Raw genomic sequence first — 22143 nt, forward strand, 5'->3', positions numbered from 1 at the left:
ATGATGATTAAAAACAGAGAGGGCTAAAAAACAACTTGTTGTTTTGTGACTAACAAAATATTATATCATCTCCACTATCTCTTCCAAGTTTCTTATTAATTTGTGTTATGGTTTGAATCTTAAATGCTCTTCAAATGCTCATGTGCTGAAGTCTCACTGACCAAAGCAACAAAATTCAGAGGTGGGACTTTGACAGGTGATTGGATCATAAGGGCTATAAATTCAGCATTGGATTGGTCCATTCATGGTTCCATGGATTTTAGGATTTCCAGTGAGAGTACTTGTTATTAAACCCACCCCCTTGCTTCTCAGTCACCAAAAAGTTAGCAGCTATTTTTAAAATATGTTCCTACCTTGAATTTGTGTCTCTACACAGGTACAAAAACAATGGAACAAGCACTTTGTGGACCAAAGTTTCTAAAATTGTGAACCAATCTTCCACTTTTAAATTGTCTCAGGCATTTTGTCACAATATGGTATATGTGACTAACTTAAAAAGTTGGATTATGGCTCTGATTACATTGAATGATGTGATTTGAATTCCTTTGAAATTAGTTCCTTGGAGGAAATTCTGCAAGTTTGGAGAACCAGGCTAAAAAAAGTTAATATGCTATAAGAAGAGCTTAATAAACATTTCTGGTGGGCACTGAGAAAACCAGAATCTGATAGAAAGTTGGTCTGTAAAGATTATTTTATCATGGTTTTAATTCAGAGAAGGCAGGACTATGGAAAGTCACAACATATAAAGTCTTGTCACTTGACCAAACAAGTCAGATGGAAAAAGTAATGCTGGAATTGAAAAATAGTTTATTTAGTAAAATTGTACTGTAAGGAGCAGGGAAACCAGTTGTTCTGACCTTATCTTCACGGTGCTCAGAAAAATCTCCAAGATATAAGATTAATGACTTTCAGAATATCCATAGGCAAGCAAATTTAGAAAAACTGTGAACTACTTGTTCATTAAGTTAGGAATGGGCGTTCAGAATCTTTTCAGTGATAAAACATAGTTTCTGCTGGCTGGGAGCAGAATGTCACACACGCTGTTAAAGCAATCCAAGGTGTCTGGAGGAAAGATTGACTCAGAGGGGAAGGCAATTCAAATAGGCAAGAGGTTCAATATCCAATTCTTCATTTATAGCAATTATACATAGACCTGAATTTTTATATATATACCTTGTGTTTTCTAACCCTGCTAAGTTCAAATGCAAATTCTAGGAGCTCCTAGAGATTTCTTAGTATTTTCTCTGTAGATGATCATTTCATCTACATATAAAGATTTTGCTTCTACCTTGCCAATCCTATCCAAATTGTGTCATTTTATTGACAGACTATTTTGGTTTAGGCCTATGTTTCAAAGTTTAATGGACAGATGAAGAGTAGGCATATCTGCCCTTGTTCTCCACCTTAGGGAGAAAGGATTGTATCTTCTCCATTCATATGAGGCGTTTCTGCTGGAAGTATGGAGTACATGTCTTTAATTTGTTGAGAAGGTTCTGTTCTACTTCTAGTCTCCTGATAGCTTTTACCATGAACATCTGTAGAATTTAGTCCAATACTTTTTCTCCAACTAGTGACAGGATCATATGGCTTTTTCCTTTCCTCTGCTAAAATGATGACTTCTGGAGCTGGATCTTCCAATGCTGAACACTGCCATCCCTATAATAAAACCACTTTCTACATACTGCCAGATCTGACTTCTAATAGTTTGTTTTGTTAAACAAATTTCTATCTATGTTCATATGTTTTTCTTCTATTATCTTTATCCAGTTTTAGGATTAGCATAATGTTGAGTTCCTAAAATGAGGGGAGAAGTGTGCCTTTTTTTCTGCTTTAAATGTTTGATATAATTTATCATTTAAAATATATACAAGCCTGTTGTTGTCATATAGGTAGGTTTTCAAGCTAGGAGTATACTTCCTTTAATAGGTGCTACTGAAATTTTGTATTTCCTCCAGAGTTAGTTTCATGAATTTGTCTTCCAAGGTACTTCTTCGAAGTTGTCAAATTTATTTCAAAACAGATTTTTGAAATATCCTTTCTATATCCTTTTAAATTCTGTAAAATCTGTGGTAATGTCTCCTAGATCTTGATACTGTAATTTTAAAAATGTATAATTGATATTGTGTAATAAGAAGTAAAGGTCTAAAGGAGCAGGGGAAGTGGGAGGGGTAGGGGAAAGGAAAGAAGGGAAAAGAAAAAATATGAGAAAAAAATGGAAACAGAGTCTTTGCAAATAGGGAAGGGTGGAGGGGGTGAAGGGAGGGCAAGGGAAGGGGAAAAAATAAGAACCAAGATACTCATGGAATGCTACAAGATCCCAATGATGTATGTAACTGTATTTTATACCTAAAACCTAGCGATAAACAATGGGAAAAAATGGGCAAGAGGGAGTTAGTTCCTTCAGGTTTAGGCAAGGGACAAGACTTCTAAGCATCACCCGCAGGACTGTGCCCATGAGGATTTAGAAGAAAATGAGTACTTAAAGACCAGAGATCTTTCATGTTACATTATGGAAAAGAACTTGGTTACATTTTTCCATGCCCAAATATTTGTGCAAGGCTCAGTTTAAACATAATATAATAATTAACCTGGTAAAGGAAATTTTAACACAACATGATATTCTCTGTGCCATGTTTATTACTGGCCAAATTTTAGCCAGATTTACAATGATAGTTTTACAAAGCAAAGTGGAACGATTTGAAAACCTTACTGGTTTGTCAGAAAAAGGAGCAGGTTTAAAGTTGTGTTCAGGGATGGTGTGGTTGCTAAAGACATTTGCACCATTAAAAAGAAGTGATATATTTTGCACCAGGACAATAGTAAAGATGTTTGGAGAGCATAGATGCTAGGAACATGGATGTTCTGCCAAATAAAGCTGTAAGCAGTGAGCAGAGCCAGCCCAAAAGAGAGAGCATGTGGGATATATCCATCAAGGCAACAGATCAAAGGGTGATCAAATATTTAGGGATCACCTCACATCATTGTATACCCTAAATGTCTGACATGAAGATCCATTATTTAATGTTTGGCCTGCTGGTTTTCAGTATTGTTTGGTTCTATTCCTTTCTGTGTGCTTATTTCCTCTTTTTGATATGGAAATGTGGATCTTGTACCACTGTGTTTTAGAAGTATATAACATTATTTTTTAACATTCTTTTTCATATTATTAGGACTCAAAGCTAAATGTTTGGCTTCAATTTAAGAAGAGAGCTTGTAAATTGTCTTTGGAGCAATGCTAGGCCTATTCAGTTTTGGGGGCTTTGTGGATATGGATTGTATCATGTGGTGATTGGACATGTCCATTTGGAACTAGTGTTGGTATGTTGTAGTTTGAACCTAAATGTCCTGCAGATGCTCCTGTGTGGAAGACTTGATCCTAAATTAATATGGATGTCTTTGGAATTAGTTTGCAGGAGAAAATAGGAAAAATTTGGAGAAGTAAGCTAGACACTTCTGGTGGGAGTTCAGAAGACAAGAATCTGATAGGAATTTACTCTATAAAGATGGTGTTATTGTATTAGATCAGAGGACACCCAGCACTAGAAAGTCCAAACACATAAGGTCCACCTTCTTGCTCCAAATATCAAATGGAAAAATTAAATGTGAAGTAGCAAATAAGTATTTCCATAAAGTCATACTGCAAAGGAGTAGAGAAACCAAATGTCTTCATCACTGTCATCATGGCGTTAAAAAGAGCTTCAAAATATGATGGCCTGTCAGTGGTATTCATACTCAGGGACTCTCGGTCAAACTTTGGACTAAGTGATCATTATCTTAGAAATGACCAGTCAGAGCCTTGCTAGTCCTTAAAAAATATCACTGCTGCCCAGGTTCAATTTTGTGTTTTTTAGCAGGATTTTTATCAATCAGAATTCCTGTCAATGGAATCCAAAGTGACTGCCTCAGAGGATAAGATAATTCAGAAAGGCAAGATGGAGGTAGGCCCTTCCTTTTTAGGGCAATGACAAAATTTCTTAGTGTTACCTGGGTAGTCTGGGACATAATTGTATAAAAGTTGCCAGTAGACAATTTGTTGACTATGAAGTTCATGAAAACCTTGAAAATACATTAGCTAAGGAGGGTAAAGGGAAGTAAAAAGTATCAAGGTAGGTTTGAGGGAGAGGAGATAGGATTATAGTGGCCAGTAAGATCAGTGACCCTGAAATGGAGTCTGCTGAGTATCCATCCTCCAGGGATGTTACCAAAACATCTCTTCCAGTTGCCCTGAGCTATCTGTGACCTTCTACCATCATGATCACACAGGGCACTGGCCTAAGGGCACATGGACCCTGCATGGACACCAAGCAATCACTGGATATATTAAATCCTGAAACATATTGTCTCCTATAAAGTAGAGATAATATTGCCTATACAATGTGCAATGGCCAGAGTTACCTTCTAAACCCTTAAGAAACCCTTAAATGAAGAGCCTCCATTTGTATAGTGCTCAGAAATCCCTCCCAGCCAGTGGGATCTATCCTTCTTTGTCTTTATTTTTTTCTTTCTTTTTTTTTCTAACATCACTGTTTTGTTTTACTAACATGAAATACAAGTACAAAACATTGTACAAATATACTTTTTACCACATGGAGATGGAATGATACATTTGGGTTTTTACTCAAATCTGTATTACCCAGTACTTACCACTGTACTAATCTGTATTACCCAGTACTTGCCACTGTACTAATCCCTTTCCATGGGGACTTTCTTCTTTTTACTATTCCTATGAAGGTCTATCATGAATAAAAAGGCTCACAATTCTTTTCAACCATTGAAGATTTACATGTATTTTAATATTACTATTAGAAAACTGTTAAGGAATATAAAATTAACTTAGCTAAAGATTTTGAATGCACATTACTATTTTACATTGGCTAAGATCTCCCTTTTGCGAGCACTGGAAAGACATTGTGCACTTATTTGGTGTTAGAGGTGTTGTAGCAGTAGCCTCTTACTGTGTAGGAAGGCAAATTAGCATTTTCTGAAAAGTTCAGAATGTCATAATAGTTATTGGTCAAGCAGTAACTCACAAAACCCTATTGACAGACAACAGCAACAGCAGACTATAAAGTCCTAAAAATACTAAAAAAAAATCAGTTTACAAATACTGAAACTGTCTATCTTTTCTACCTCTAAAATGGTTTAATCATGTAAGTCAATAAGAAGTAAAGTGTGCTAATGTCCAGCATTCAGCTTCCATAGCATATCTCACAGTTTTCCACTAATTTCAGTTAAGAATTGTCTTTATAAAAGACAGAAAAAAAAGACGAAAGCAGTGTTAATTTTGCTTGGAAATGTGAAAAGATACTGTTAATTTCTTAAAATATTGGAAACTAATTTTGTTTTGATAAGTAAATAAAATAGTGTTTTAAAAAAATTCTAATCATTCTTACTGTTAAAGAAAATTACTCAAAGCTACATCAATCTTTGAGGAAAAATGCCGAGGAATTTAAAGTTACATGTTTGGAAAGCTGAACCACATTTCTAATTGCCAGCTAATGTTATGCTTTGTTCTTAGCAGAATCATATTTGTTTCTTCTTTTGACATCCCAATTACGGTCTCTGGCCATATTGACTTCTGTTGTAGTAAACTGATTTCCAAGAAAGTCAAGGTTCTCTTCAAGAGAATCAAGGTTCTTCATGGCAGTTGATAAAATTCTTTTCCAACAAAGCCTGAGCTTCATCATACTCAAGCATTACATTAGCCCCCAACTGGAAACACATCTTATCAGCAGGAGCAACTGAAGCTATGCAGTACAGGTTATCTGCCAGAAAGAGTCTGGTTTCCAGTGAAGTGATGAACTCTTCTTCTGCATGTATTTTAGAATTTCCAAAGTCTGCTTAATTTCAGGAATCTCATCTTTTAGTCTCCACTTCTTTTGAGCAAGATCGAGGTCCACACACCTACACTTCTGGTACTGTCCATCCAGCTTCTTCAGTACTATAGCTGCAGTCTCATTTGCAGGCTGTTTCATGAAGGGGTCTACATCTTCCACAAACACAGCCTCAAGAGTGTCCAGGTGGAGCCTCTACCAGTTCCCCATAGCCACTTCTCCCAAGCCACAACTGTCCTTGGCTGCTGCCATCTTGAGGGAGCTTTTTTAAAAAAAACTTTCTGGATTTATATATTTTAAGTTAATTGGTTTGTACCCTACCTCCTCTGTCCACAGTTTTATTTTTTGTTACCATGGGACACAGCTTTGCCATTCTGGCATCATGTTTGAGGGCTCAGCTGGGATGTTAATGGGAGTCTAGTAAAGTCAGTGCTTTCCTACACTCTTTCCTTTCACTTTTCCTAGGAGTGCTGGCCCAATCTCACCTCATTCTTCCTTTCCAAATTGATCCTACTGTTGATATGGGATCCATATCTGCCCTTAGTGTTCTGATCTCTAAAGCAGAAGGTCCCTGGACATGTTGCTTCTTTAACTCACCAGTGGCATTAGAGTGGATGGGCTTCCTTTCTCTAACACAACTCCCATTCTTGATGTGCTGCACTAAGAGGTAAGAAAGACACCCATATCTTGTGTCTTATCTTAATTCTCTGGTTGCACTTTTGAAGGTGCCTGTCAGATAGTTAAAAGCTATTGGACATCTTTTGCTTTAAAGACTATCATGCAAGGATAAATTGGTCATGGCAGGGAACATTTTATGCTCTGCTGGGGGCAAGAAAACTTTCATAAATTTTCTAGGTTCATGTTTTATGTTTGTTTAACAAAAAGATAAAATCTTTGCCACATAATCTTTTTTCTACACCCTGAATATTTTACCCTGGTTGTTTTTGAGTTCTGAAGCCTTGCCTGTAGTGCTTTTTCACCATTCTGAATCACTTTCTTCCTGTCTCTCAAAATTTTCTTCTTTGAAAGCTCCTACCTGCCAAATTGTTCTTCTACTCTCTTGGATGTAAGACAAACTGCTATTTTTATATAAAAGATTTGGCTTTTACTTCTGCGTTCCCATGAAGCTAACTTACAAAGCTAGATATTAGATGGAAAAAAATGGCTCTTGAATGGAATTCAGCCTGTTCTGAGTCCTAATAGATTACAAAGTTGGGATTAACGTCTCTTAAAGTGTACAAGGGGAGGGAATAAGTCTTCCTGATAGTCTTTGAGAAGTTAATGAGAGCCCATTGGTGTCCAGCTTGGCTGATTGATGAATTTATTTTTCAATTCCAATTTGTTGTCTAAATGGCATGATTAAAACATTTCTTGTGAATTGGAACAGTTCTTAAAGTACAATTAGAGGTTAAGTTCCTCTTCTGCTGCCTTCAGCTAAGGCTAAGGGTGTTACTCAAGGCCATTTGGAAGTCTGTTGATCATTCAGTCTTCATACAAAGTTATAAGTATGAAGATATATTTTCTATATGATCAGATTTTATATAAAAATATGTAGCCCTGCCCAGATGAAAGAAGGACAGATAGTGGCAAAACCAAGAGATTCAACTATGTGAAAATGTTTGCAGAGGATGAGGTTTATGAAAGGCAATATGTACATTAGGATATTTTAAATTTTTGTTCTTGTTGTGATTGGGCATAGGTTTTTCTTTCTAAACCTTTTTGTTTCTCAAAGGTGGCTAAAATGACTACAGAACTCACTTTTGCATCAATAATCACTCCTCTCCAGGTCCCAACTCCCCTCTCTTGTCTGTCAGCAATGGTCCTTTATTGTTTCCTGTGCTGAGGATGCAAAGACAAGGGATACCTTATTCAAGTAGGACTCTCTATATTCTTAGGTGAAGGTTATATATGGGGGCACATGCAAGTGACAGCCTGAAAGACAGATGTCCACCTAGGTCTAAGCAAGACATTCACTTTTCCAAGGCATTAGAAAAATTCTGGAAAGACTACTTTGCCTGTTTTGGTGGCTGCTGGGAGCTTGACACAATTTAGCCTAGATTGCTTTTTGGTACATAAAAGAAGGTCTAACAGTCACTCTTCAGTTTCACTTACAGAAATATTTCAATTTCTTTTGGATAAAGAACGTTTCATTTCTGTTTCCAACTAAAGGGCTTCAGGGATACAAGAGTGAAGAAAGGACTCACCAGCCAAAGGGACTAATCTCTTACACTTGGCCCCTCTCAATCCTTATTTGCAGTCACTAGAAACTAGGAACTCACAGCCATGTAAGGGATGCCTTGGCCAGGAATGCTTCAATGCAGAAAAGAAGAGACTTTTTCTCTCCCTTTGTTTTTGAGAAAAATGGGAAACTCAGTCTCAATTCTCATTACTTCTTTGGAATATATCCTTAAAATCATGGACTCGTTTAACTGCCAGATCTAAAAAAATCCCATCTGATGTTTTACACCTGCAACTGGCCCTCATAACATCTATAGCATGCATGCACATGCACACACACACACACACACACACAAACAAACAGAACCTCTGGGTCTGTGCACTAAATTTGTACTGTAATTCACCCAACTTCATCATGAGGGCTTATATTTGGATTCTAGCAACTTCATTCCTTAGGCAGCATGAGACAGGATTCTTTTTTCTGGACACACTTAGAAGATTTGTTTATTTTTCTCGAGCTGGGAAATTATATCCTTGAGTTCATGATTTTGTAACAAGCAGTGCAGTGTGGAACTTTAAAAGTTAGGTTTGTTTTTTTTTTTAAAGACATGCAACTTCCTCAAGCTTCCTCTTTTTTTTTTTTTTCTTAAATTTTTTTATTGGTAGATTTTAGGTATACAATACATTTACATTTATCATTGGGTACATGATACCCATGGTACCTGTACATGATGTATCTTGGTTCTTATTTTTCCCCCATTACCTGTGCACCCTTCACCCCCCTCCACCCTTCCCTATTTACATAGACTTTGTTTCCATTTTTTTCTTTTCTCATAATTTTTCCTTTCCCTTCTTTCCTTTCCCATTCCCCTCCCAATTCCCCTATACCTTTAGACCTTTTCATCCTATTTCAAATGATCAATTATTCATTTTAATAGTTTTAAACCTTATTTACACTTTCAGTTTCTCACACTAGAGAAACTATTCACTATTTACACGTGTGTCCTATTTATTTCACTTTAGAGTATGTCCTCAATATGCATCCATTTAGCTATAAATGTCTCTAGTTTCTCATTCTTTATAGCTGAGTAGTACTCCATTTTATAAAAAAAAAAACAACAACCCACATCTTCTTTATCCAGTTTCCAGTTGATAGGCACTTGGGCTGTTTCCAAGCTCTAGCTATTATGAACTCTGCCACAATAAACATCGGTCCACATATATCGCTGTGGTATGTTCCTTTAAATTGTTTTAGGAAGAAAGATACCCAGCAGGGGAATAGCTGGGTCAAATGGGACCTCTACTCCTAGTTCTTTGAGGTATCTCCATAGGAATTCCCAAGTGATTGCACCAGTCTGCACTCCCACAAACAATGAAGAAGGGTTCCTTTCTCACCACAACCACGCCAGCATTTGTTATTGGTTGATTTCATGATAGCAGCCATTCTTTCTGAGGTGAGGTCAGTGTTGTTTTCAACTGCATCTCTCTAATGACCGCTGATGTTGAACATTTTGTCATATGCTTATTTGCTGCTTTTACTTCTTTTTCTGAGAAATGTCTGTTCATTTCAGATGCCCATTTTTGAACTGAGTCTTTGAATTTTGGGGGGGGGCTGATTTTTTCCCATTCTTTATATATTCTAGAGACTAGTCCTTTGTCAGAGGTACAGCTGCTAAAATTTTTTTCCCACTTTGTAGGTTGTCTCTTACTCTGTTGATGGTTTCTCTTGCATTGCAGAAGCTTTTTAATAAGATGAGATCCCAGTTGTTGTACTAGTTCCCGTGTACTGAGGTTTTGTTCATAAAGTGTTTTCCTACGCCAAAGTCTTCAAGAGTTCTACCTAACATATCTTCTAGCAAGGTTAGTGTTTCTGTTTTAATATTTGGATCTTTAATTGACTTTGATCTTAGTTTAGTGCATGGTGATAGATATGGGTCTAGTTTTAATCATTGGCTAGTTGAAATCCAATTTTTCCAACACCATTAATGAAATAGGCTATCTTTTCTCCAGTGAGTTTGATTGGCTCCTTTGTCAAAGATGAGGTGGCTGAGTATGTCTGGAGTTGCTTCTGCATCTTCTAATCTATTCCACTGATCCTCAGGTCTGTTTCTTTGCCAGTACCATGCTGTTTTTATCACAGTAGCTTTGTAGTATAGTTTCAAGTTGGGGATTGTAATACTCCCTGCCATGTCCCTGTTGCTTAGAATTGCTTTTGCTATTCTAGGTCTCTTCTGGTTCCAAATGAATTTTGGAGTATTTTTCTCTAGTTTTGTGAAGTATATTGTTGGAATTTCAATCAGCATTGCATTAAATCTATATACTAGTTTTGGAAGTATGGCCATTTTCATTATAATGGTTCTTCCTACCCAGAAACAAGAGATATCTTTCCATTTTCTTATTTCCTCTTTGATCTTTTTTTTTTTCAGAATGCTGTAGTTTTCAGTGTAGCTGTCTTTTGCTTCCTTTGTTAGATTGACTCCTAGATAGTTCACATTTTTGGATGCTATTGAAAAAGTAATTCTTTCCCTAATTTCTCTCTCAGTGAGTCTCTTGTTTGTGTATAAGAAGGCTATTATTTTTTGAGTGTTGACCTTGTATCCAGCTACTCTACTGAATCTGTCAATTAAGTCTAGAAGTCTTTTGGCGGAGTTTTTTGTGTCTTCTAAGTAAAGTATCATATCATCAGCAAATAATGACAGTTAAACTTCTTCCTTTCCTATCTTTATTCCTTTTATTTATTTCTCTTATCTACTGGCTGTGGCTAATTTTCCAGAAGTATGTTGAACTGGAGTGGTGATAGTGGGCATCCTTGTCTTGTTCCTGATTTTAGCATGAAAGTTTTCAGTTTTTGATGGCTGTTGGTTTTTCATAGATAGCCTTAATCAGGTAGAGATAAAGACCTTCTATTCCAATTTTCTGTAGGGTTTTACTCATGAATGGGCATTCAATTTTGTCCAATAATTTTTCTCCATCTATTGAGATGATCATATGGCTTTTGTCCTTGGATCTGTTAATACAGTGTATTACATTTATTGATTTATGTATGCTGAACCATCCTTACATCCTTGGGATAAATTTGACTTCATCAGGGTATATAATATTCTTGATGACTCTCTATGCTCTGCTTGCCAGTATCTTGTTGAGGATTTTTTCATCTATCTTCCTTAAGGAGATTGGCCTGTAGTTCTCATTTTTTGTTGAGTCTTTCCCTGAGTTTGGAATCAAAGTAACACTTGTTTCCAGGAATGAATTTGGAAGTATTGCTTCCCTTTCAATTTCATTGAAGAGTTTAAAGAGTAATGGCAATAGTTCTTCTCTAAATGTCAGCAGTGAAGCCATCAAGACCTAGGCTTTTCTTTGTTGGTAAATTTTTATTACATTTCTTTTTTTTATTATTACATTTTCAATTTCACTCATTGCAATTGAGGTGTTTTGAATTTCTGTATTTTCTTCATTGAACTTTGGCAAGTATCTAGGAATTTGTCCATTTCTTCTGTGTTTTCCATTTTATTAGAGTACAGGTTCTCAAAGTACTTATTGATGATCCTCTGGATTTCTGCTGGATCTGTTGTGACTTCATCTTTTTTGTTCTTAATTGCATGGATTTGAGCCTTTTATTTCCTTTTTTGATATGGTTGGCTAAAGGTTTAGAAATTTTATTTATTCTTTCAAAAAACCAACTCTTTGATTCATTGATTTTTTTGTATTGTTCTCTTAGTCTCCATTGCATTGATTTCTGCTCTGATCTTCATAATTTCCTCTCTTGTATGAGATTTGAGTTTGTTATGCTCTTCTTTTTCTAGGAGCTTGAGGTTCTGCATTTGGTTATTTATTTGAGTTCTCTCTGTTTTCCTAATATGGGCATTCACTGCTATGAATTTCCCACTTAGAACTGCTTTCATTGTGTCCCACAGATTCCTGTATGTTGTACTGGCATTATCATTTACTTGTAGAAACTGTCTAATTTCTTCTTTAATTTTCTCTGTGACCCATTGGTTGTTCAGGAGGGTGTTATTCAATTTTCATGTGTTTGTGGGGTTTTTGTGGTTTCTTATGTTATTGACCTCCAATTTTATTGCACTATGGTCTGATAATATACAGGGGGTAATTTCAATTATTTTAAATTTACTTAGACATGTCCTATGAGCTAGCATGTGGTCTATTTTGGAGAATGGCCCATGTGTAGCTAAAAAGAATGTGTATTCTGATTTTGTGGGGTGGAGCACTCTTCAAGCTTTCTCTTACTGAACACGTAACCAACCCCACTTCTCAGCCAGAATGAATTGACAGAGTATGCAGACCCTGACCCCAGGAGGCTGGAGCCAAGTTTGCTTTCCACCAGAAAGGAGACAATGAGCTGAGGATGGATGCAATCAATAATACAAGTGTAGGGCCTGGGATTTATCCCAGTGGTTTCACCACCTGCTGCACAAGCACAAGGACCCGAGTTTGATCCCCGGTACTACTACTACTACTACTACTACTACTAATAATAATAATAATAATGATAATGCAAGTGTTAATATCTGTATTATCTCTCTGTTCTCCTCCTCTGCTCTGGTCCTTACTGTAAAAAACCATTACCCACTTGTACACAGTGAGATGAAGATTTGAGGCAAATAGAACCCTTTTTCTACTCAAAGCTAGATTTGAATAAATCATTTTTCCTTTTTCACCAAATACATGTCCTCCTGTGATTTGATCAGGAGTGAGAAAACAAACCTGAATATCCTATAACAGTTCTGGAAATCCAGATAAAGGTAAGTCCAGACTCCTGATACTTATGTATTCTGGCAAGCACTTGGGAAAAGGAATTGACTGCTCTCACTTAGCTGAACCCATTGTCAGGACTACCAGGGACAGTGCAGCAGCTTCCAGGAGCACTTGCAACTGGAAATCATACTGCTTTCCTGTTGATGGCATCAGCAGCCTATAAACACTTTTGCTCTTTTTATTTCCTTTAAATTTCTGTGTGCTTTGTAATGTGTGTTTAAATTCAAGGGTTTGCTCAGGAATGATTTAAATGCTAAGACTATTAATCCCTGACTATTAGAGGCCATAGGATGAAGAGGTTTGGATTGGAAGCACTGGGTTGCATCTGACTTAGAGTGCTGGGTGAACTGAAATGACAATAAATCACTTAATAATTTTGTCATAGTGTTATCCTGGATCCTATGAATCCACCAAGGTGTAAGAACAGATCAGGTCTCCTTGTCAAAGATCTCTCATCATTATAATTCTGTCATGTAACTTTCCTATTATTGAGACAAGACCAAGACCTATTAGAAGAACAAGAACACCAGCTATCATACCATTCTGCCCAGGCCAGCTCTGCACAGCAGCAACCCACACTCCCACTGGCTCCCCCAAAACTCCCATGAAAACCAGAGCACAACCACAGCTGGCAGTTACCCTACTCCTGGAACTGTGCTCCACAGAGTCACAGAGACTATTTCTCGCATTGGTCCCACATACTTCCCCCCATGCACAGAAGGCAGTGGAAAATTTTGTCATTTCCAAGGCAGGTCTTCCAAAAATGGAGGCTGGAAATCTTATTAATCCCAGATCTCCCAACATTTCCTGCTCAGGAAGTGGTAAAAGCTGCTGCTATTATAATATAGTTTGAAAGAGTTATCTATTCTTTGCAATGTGGCTCATTACATGAGGAGCTCACTCCACCAAGAGCAAGAAGTCATCCAAGCCAAGGCTAATTTAGCTCAGATAGAAGATAATTAAACTGTTGTCATCTTCTCTAGGAAATCCACCCCACGTTCACTAGTGCACTCAGTTTAGAGCTTGTTGAACCCTTGAAACCCACCCTTGTCCCTGGACTTAAACTTCCTTAAGTGATTAGGAACAGTCAGCCCAAACTCCCCTTGGGAAAATGTTTCTTTTCATGAGGTGACCCTAGGTTTGTATTTTAATGAAAGAGGACATTTCACTTGTCTTCTCCAGCTGTCCTAAAATGTGTGGCTCTTCTGTGTTCACTCTATGGCTTCCTTGACACACACTTCAGCCCTTTGTGGTGTACTGAAAGAAGGGGTACAATGTCTGTTCATGGGCACCAGGGCACCGGGCACTGACTGAGCAGACCAGATATACACTTGTGGAAATGCTGTTCTATGAGTGGAAGTAAACTCTGTAATCATGTCTGAAGATCTAAGATTTTGGTTTATTTAAGACTAGGGATTAGATAGGTTTCAGAACAAAACATTTTGAGAAGGTTTGATGAGATGGAACAGTAAGAATGTTTGTATACTAAGTGGAAAATTCAGACCACAGAATGTCATATATTTTCTATCCACCACACAAAGGAAGAAATGCACAGAAAGTACACAGAAAGAACTTATGATAAAATCTAAATTATTATTACTTATGGGCCTGAAATTTAAATATGTTTGCCTTCACTTTCCAATAGTTCTATCAGTAACATGTTTTTGTTTATAAAATTTTGAGCCTGGGGCCTTCTTGTCTATGTACCATTCTTCAGCTGCCCAGGGCCCTTTGCAGAGCCTGCATGCATGCAATGCTTTATCAGCTGGGGCCACCTGCCTCCCTGACATCAGCAGTGGGGCCAACATCAAGAGTGATGGCCAGATTCAGACAATGGCAGAGAGCAGAAAGACCATCATTCTGAGGTTGGGAAGATGGCAAAGTAGTGAGCAGCAAAGAGAGGGCCTCTCTGAGGCTTGTGGCTTACAATTGAAACCCACCAGGAGAGTGGAGATAGCCAGTGAAATAAAGATGCAGCAGACTATTGTGGTTGATGAGTGATTGGGATCAGCATCTCCTACTGAAACCCAGACTTGCTGTGAAAGAGTGATGGGTCGAAATTTCAGCAGAAACATGTAGAGTTCAAAAGCACAAGAGGTCAGGGAGCTCACTTCCGGCCTCACAACCAGAAAACAACCTGAATTTCAGTGGACTATGGCTGGTTCACTGAGAATAAGTGACTCAGATCTGCACATTGCTGCCCACATGGTCTGCCAGTGACAGCAGAGACATACCTGGAAAGGGAGCATTTTTCTTTCTTTCTATTTTTTCTTTATTCTTTCTTTTTCTCTTTGCTTTTCTCCTCCTTTCTTCTTCAGTTCTCTCCTTCCTTGTGGCTGCTTTACACATTTTACTTTTTACTGTTTGTTCTTATATCTTTTTGTTTATGCTTTAATTTTATTGGGACATTTTAGATATACAATATGATGACATTCATCATTGGAAATCTGAACCATTACATGATATATTTTAGTTTTTAGTTTTTCCCCATTCCCCTGCCCTCCCTTAAACTCCTCCACCCTTCCCTATTTACAATGACTTTGTTTCCATTATTTCCATTTCTCATATTTTTTACTTTCCCTTCTTTCATTTTTCCTATCCCTCCCCCTTCCCCTTCCTCTTTGGACCATTTCTTCCTATTTCACATTGTCTATTCTACATTTTGAACCTTATTTGCATTTTCAGTTTTTCACACCTGAGAACCTCTTCAGTATTTCCATGTATGTGTCCTATTTATTTCACTTAAGAGAATGACCTCGTGTCCATTTAGTTAAATATGTCTCCAGTTTCTCATTCTTTATGGCTGAGTAGTACTTCATTTTATTTTTTTAAAACCCACATTTTCTTTATCCAGTGTCCAGTTGATAGGCAATTTAGCTGTTTCCAAGTTTTAGCTATTACAAACTTGACAGTATGAACATGGGTGCACACATATTGCTGTGATTCTTTTAATTCTTTTGGGAAGATACCTAGCACGGGAATAGCTTGGTTAAATAAAATTTCTAATCCTAGTTTTATGATGTATCACCATACTTATTTCTTCAGTGGTTGGACCAGTCTACACTCCCAACAACAGTGGAGAAGGATTCCTTTTTACCCACAACCCCACCAACGTTTGATATTGGTTGATTTCTTGATAGCAGCCATTCTTTCTGGAATGAGGTGGAATCTCGGCTTTGTTTATATTTGCACCTCTTGAATGATCAGTGATGTTGAACATCTTTTCATATGTTTATTTGCTATTTCTACTTCTTTCTGAGAAATGTCTGTTCCTTTCAGATGCCCATTTTTGGATTGGGTTTTTATATTTAGGAGGTCTGATTAATTAAACCTCTTTATTATAGACAGTAGACCTCTGAGGAACAGCTGGCAAAAACATTTTCCCACATTGTAGATTGTCTTTTAGCTCTGTTGGCGTTTTCTCTTGTTGTACAGAAGCTTTATACCAGAATAAGATCCCAATTGTTGATATTTTGTGCTAGTTCACATGTGACTGAGGTTTTGTTCATGAAATCTTTTCCTATGTCAATATCTTCAAGAGTTCTACCTCACTTCTCTTCCAGTTGGTTCAGTTTTCTGTTTTAATATTTAGATCTTTGATCCACTTTGATTTTAGTTTACTGCATGGTGAAAAACATAGGTCTAGTTTTTAATCTTTGGCAAAGTGAAACCCAATTTTTCTAGCACCATTTAAAAGAGTCTATCTTTCCTCCAGTGATGGTGTTTGGCTTCTTTGCCAAAGATGTAATGGCTGAGTATATCTGGAGATGTTTCTCCATCTTCTAATCTATTCCACTGATCCTTGAGTCTTGTTTCTTTGCCAGTACCATGCTGTTTTTATCACAGTAGCTTTGTAGTATGCTTTCAAGTTGGGGATTGTGATATCCTCTACGTTGTCTTTGTTGCCTAGAATTGCTTTTGCTATTCTAGGTCTCTTCTGATTCCAAATGTATTTTTGGACTCTTTTCTCAAGCTCTGTGAAGTATGCTTTTGGAATTTCAACTGGGATGGCATTGAATCTATATAGCAGTTTTGGGGCTATGGCCATTTTCACCATATTGATTCTTCTTGCCCAGGAGCAAGGGATGTCTTTCCATTTTCTGATATCCTCTTTGATCTTTTCTTTTCCAGAGTGCTGGAGTTTTCAGAGTGAAGTCTTTGATTTCCTTTGTTAGAATTATTCCTAGGTATTTCATTTTTTGGAAGCAATTATAAAAGGAGTTGTTTCTCAAGTTCCTCTCTCAATGAGTCTGCTGTTCATGTACAGGAAGGCTATTAATTGTTGTGTATTGATCTTGTATCTAGCTACTCTAGTGAATTTGGTTATTAAGTCTAAAAGACTTTTGGTGGAGTTCTTAGGGTCATTTATATAGAGTATAATGTCATCTGCAAATAATGACAATTTAACTTCTTCATTTCCTATCTTTATTCCTTTTACTTTTTTGTTTAATTGCTGTGGCTAATGTTTCCAGAAGTATATTGAATAGGAGTGGGGATAGTGGACATTTTTGTCTTGTTCCTGATTTTATCATGAAAAATTTCAGTTTTTGATCTTTTAGTATGATGTTGGCTGTTGTTTTCCATAGATGGCTTTTATCAGGTTGAGATACAGATCATTAATTCCAGTTTTCTGTAGGGTTTTTATCATGACTGGGTGTTGGATTTTGTCATATGCTTTTTCTGCATCTATTGAGATGATCATATGGTTTTTGTCCTTGGCTCTGTTAACTTAGTGCATTACACTTATTGATTTCCATATATTGAACCATCTCTACATCCCTGGAATAAATCCCACTTGGTCAGGGTATGTGATCTTCTTGATGATCATCTACATTCTGTTTGCCAGTATCTTATTGAGGATTTTTGCATCTATCTTCATTAGGGAGATTGGCTGATTGTTCTCTTTTTTGGAAGGGTCATTCTCTGCTTTGATGATCAAGGTGATGCTTGCTTACAGCAATGAATTTGGGATTATTGCTTCCCTTTCAATCTCATTTGAAGAGTTTAAAAAGTAGTGGCAGCAGTACTTCTCTACGTGTCTTGTACATTTCAGCAGTGAAGCCATCAGGACCTGTGCTTTTCTTTGTTGGTAAGTTTCTAATTGTGTTTTCAATTTCATTGATTGATATTTGGTTATATAAAATTTTTAGAACTTCATTCAACTTTGGCAATTCATATGTATCTAGTAATCTGTTCTTTTCCATCTTATTGGTGTATAGGTTCTCAAAGTAGGTATTGATGATCCTCTGGATTTCTGGTGAGTCCATTGTAATTCCACCCTTTTCATTCCTAATTGCATGGATTTGGTTGGGCCTTTTCTTTCCTTTTTTGATAAGGTTGGTTAAGAGTTTGTCAATTTTTTTATTCTTTCAGAGAACCAATTCTTTGCTTCATTTTTTTGTATCATTCTCTTAGTCTCCATTGCACTGATTTCTACTTAATAATTTCCTCCTTTCTATGAGCTTTGGGTTTGTCCTGCTCTTCTTTTTCTAGAAGCTTGTTTGAGTTTCAGCATCAGGTTGTTTATTTGAGCTTGCACCATTTTCCTATTATGAGTATTCACTGCTGTGAATTTCCCTCGTAAGACTGCTTTCATTGTGTCCCACAGATTTCAATATGTTGTATTGGCATTGTCATTTAATTGTAAAAACTTTCTGATTTTTTCTTTAATTTCTTCTATGACCCATGATTGCTCAGAAGTGTGTTATTCAATTTCCATGTGCTTATGAAATTCTTATGATTTCTTTTGCTATTGATCTCCAATTTCATCTCATTATGATCTAACAGTAAATATGGGATAACTCCAATTCTTTTGTATTTACTTAAGCATGTTCTGTGAGCAAGTATATGGTCTAGTTTGTAGAACAACTCTTGTGCAGCCAAAAAGAATGTGTATTCTGATTTTGTGGGGTGGAACACTCTGTAAACAGCTGTTAATTTGATTTGCTCAAGTTTGGTTGAGTTGTAGTATATAGATCAACTATCTATTTGTGACAGTGGGGTATTGAGGTCCCCTACTACTATTTTATTAGTGCTTATATGATTTTATATGTCTGTTAGTATTTGTTTCATATAGTTGGATGCACTAGTATTTGATATATATGATTGTATGATTGTATATATGATGGTCATCTCTTTCTCTTGGCTTGTTCCCTTTACAGGGATGTAGTGGCCCTCTTTGATTCTCTTAATTAGTGTTTGTTTGAAATCCATTTGCTGCAAATAGGGTAGCTACTCTGGCTTTTTTTCAGGTTCCTGTAATGTGGAGCATCATTTTCCACCCTTTAACTTTCAGTCCATGAGTTTCTTTTTGAATTACGTGTGTTTATTATATGCAGCATATTGTTTGATCTTGCTTCTTGATCCATTCTGCCAATCTGTTTCTTTTTATTGGTGAATTGAGACCATTAACATTGATAGTTATAGTTGATATTCATTGACTTATCCATGTCCTGACCTTTTTCTGTTGTTGGATTCTCTGCCTTGGGATTTAATTTCTTATCTTGACTGATGGATTCATTCTACTGGGCTTCCTTGGGGTTGTGACCCTCATTATCTTTTCTTGTAATAGTGTTTAAAATTTTTTGGAATGCTGGCTTGGTATTCATAAAATTCCTCAGGAGTTCTTTGTCATGAAAGTATACTATTTCTCCATCTATTTGAAAAGGTAGTTTTGCAAGGTACATCAATCTGGGATGGAGATTGTTTTCTTTTAGGGCTTGAAACACTTCACTCCAGGCTGTTCTTGACTTGAGGGTTTGCACTGAGAAGTCTGCTGTGATTCAGATGGGCTTTCCTTTGTATATGATTTGTTTGTTTTCTCTAACTGCTTATAGCATTATATTCTTCTGTTGGGTTTCTGGAATCTTGACTATAATATGCCTAGGTGTAGATTTTTTCATAGCTAGTTGGAGTTCTATATGCCTCACTTATCTTTATGTCAAATTCTCTTCCCCTATTTGGGAAGTTTTCTGCCATTACTTCTGTGAACCATTTTTTTTCTGTCATTTGCACCATCTCCTGATTCTTCATTGACTCCCATCAGTCTTATGTTATTCTTCTTTGCATCATCTAGCAGCTGCTGTATTGATTTCTCATGGTCCCTTACTATTTTTGAGAAATCTTTATTTTCCTGGTCATTAATCACAATCCTGTCTTCTATATCAGAGATTCTGTCCTCATGTTGGTTAATTCTGCTGTGTAATAAACTTTAATGGAATTTTTTAATCTCCTGGATATCTGTTTGCATCTGTTTTATAGATTCCATTTGTTTCCTACACGGGGATTCCATCATATTCCTCAGCTCCTGTATTTTGTATCTCTTTTTGCTCTAGAGTTATTAATTATGTCTTTCATTATTGACACAATCTGAGAAATTATTCTTATCTGTGAAATTATTTCCTTTTTTTTTTTCAGCACTGGGGATTGAACTCAGGACCTGGCAATTGCAAGGCAGGTATATTGGCACTGAGCTAAATCCCCAGCTCTTTTTTCTTTTTCTTTTTTGATGAGAAATTATTTCTGATTTTATTTATTCCAGATCCTCTTTCACTGCCAGTTCAGGGAGTTCAGGTGGTTGGGTTTCAGATTGTTCCATCTCATTGCCTCTTGGGGTTTCCTTTGGTGTTCTGGAAATCTTATTCTGAGCCTTGTGTGTGTCTTCTCATTTCAATAGATGCAGTCTGCTTCACCTTTGTTGAGGTGACTCTTTGGTTGCCCCATGGGCTTCAATTCTCAGCAAGCCTCAGAGAGGCCTTTTCTCTGCTGCTCATCACTGTGCCAATTTGGAGGTTTAGAATGATGGCATTCTGGGTCCCCATGTTGTGCTGTTGTCCAGGCAGGGTTCTGGCTGGGGCCTGTGCACATTTAGTGATGTTATCTGGGTGGTCCTCTGGCTGGGGCCTACACACCTGCACAGCTCTTTTCTGGGAGGGCCTTTGGCTGGGGACTGTGCACCCAAGTCACTGGAGTCTCAGCAGGCTTCTGGCTGGGGCCTTCAAGAACTTACCAATGTTTTCTCAGGGGGCCTCTGGCTGGGGTCTGTGTGCCCAAGCCACTGGTGTCTGGGCAGAGCCCTGGCTGGGTCTTGAACACCTTCACCACTATTGCCCAAGGCCGGTTCTGGCTGGGCTATTCTTATTTCTATAAGTGCATGAATACAGTTGCTAGTTCCCTTGTTGCTGTTCATTTTTTCTGTTCTTGCTTTTGTTCATTGCTTATCTCTTTTCCTCCTTCTTCACCAATTTCCCAAAGTTTACATGATCTTCTTTCATCCTCTAGCCCTATATCTAACCTTTCCTTCTCCTTCTATTTCTCTATCCCCCACAACTCTTTATAAGTCTTCTTTCCACAAGGGAAATTCAATATACTAAAGGGCTTATTTACTGCAGAAATATTTCTGGTTGGTACTAAATTTTGATACATAACCTAAAGTCTAGTTCACACAGTAGAGGGTGACAGATAAACAGTTACCACAATTTCTCATTTTCCAAGCTGTGTTTGATGTTATTGTTGATGCTAATTGTATTACTTTGGCCAAGGTGACATGATTGCTCTGGTCAGTTGTTCTTCCTGGTATATTGAGATTGAGATTGCCTAAGGGTCAATATACACTCAAAACACAAAGATGAGCTATACCTAAAAGACACCTCTGAGAAGTAGCCATTCCCTATGTTTTCTAAATACAGGTGATAAAGATATTCACAATCAGGCCATGGATTTAGCTCAGTGGTTCCGCCACCTGCCTCACAAGTGCAAGATCCCAAGTTGGATCCCCAGTACCAAAAAAAAAAAAAAAAAAAAGATATTCACAACAAATAATATACAAGCAGCAAACCAGGAATTAACAACAACAAAAAAATTAGAAATTGGGGGACATCTAAAGAAGAAGAAAACTCAGACTTTCACATCACCAAAACCCAATACAGAAAGCAACGAGATGAAACAATTAGAAAGCCAACCACCTGGACTCCCTGGTCTGGTAACAAGGAAGATAATGAAAGAGGCTCTGGAAAAAATGAAATCCAAAATAATTTTCCATATAACAACAGAGATGGTGATTATAATAAAAGATATGATTAATAACTCTAGAGCAAATACAGATAAAAAAATAGAAGAGCTGAGGAAAATGATGGACTCCATGAATACCCATCATAGGAAAGTATTGGAAAGCACAAAACACATCCAAGCAGATATCCAAGAAATTAAAAATTCCATGGAATGTTTCTGCAGCACAATAAATAATGTGAGGAAGAATTTCAGATAAAGAAGACAGGATCATGGTTAGCAAACATGAAAAGAAAAACTTTTTAAAAAATTCTTTTATTGGTACATTTTAGGTATACAACACAATTACATT

At 37.1% G+C, this 22143-nt stretch overlaps 1 pseudogene; it reads right to left on the reverse strand.

The window, feature by feature from the left end:
• Nucleotides 1-5501: 5501 nt before the first annotated feature.
• Nucleotides 5502-6086, reverse strand: LOC147828275 (prefoldin subunit 3 pseudogene; annotated as a pseudogene).
• Between the last annotated feature and the right edge of the window lie 16057 nt (nucleotides 6087-22143).

The sequence above is a fragment of the Heterocephalus glaber genome, unplaced genomic scaffold (assembly GCF_053883595.1).
Source record: "Heterocephalus glaber isolate CG9 unplaced genomic scaffold, H.glaber_assembly_v1.0 deba00001150, whole genome shotgun sequence".
In the NCBI taxonomy this organism is placed as follows: Eukaryota; Metazoa; Chordata; class Mammalia; order Rodentia; family Bathyergidae; genus Heterocephalus; species Heterocephalus glaber.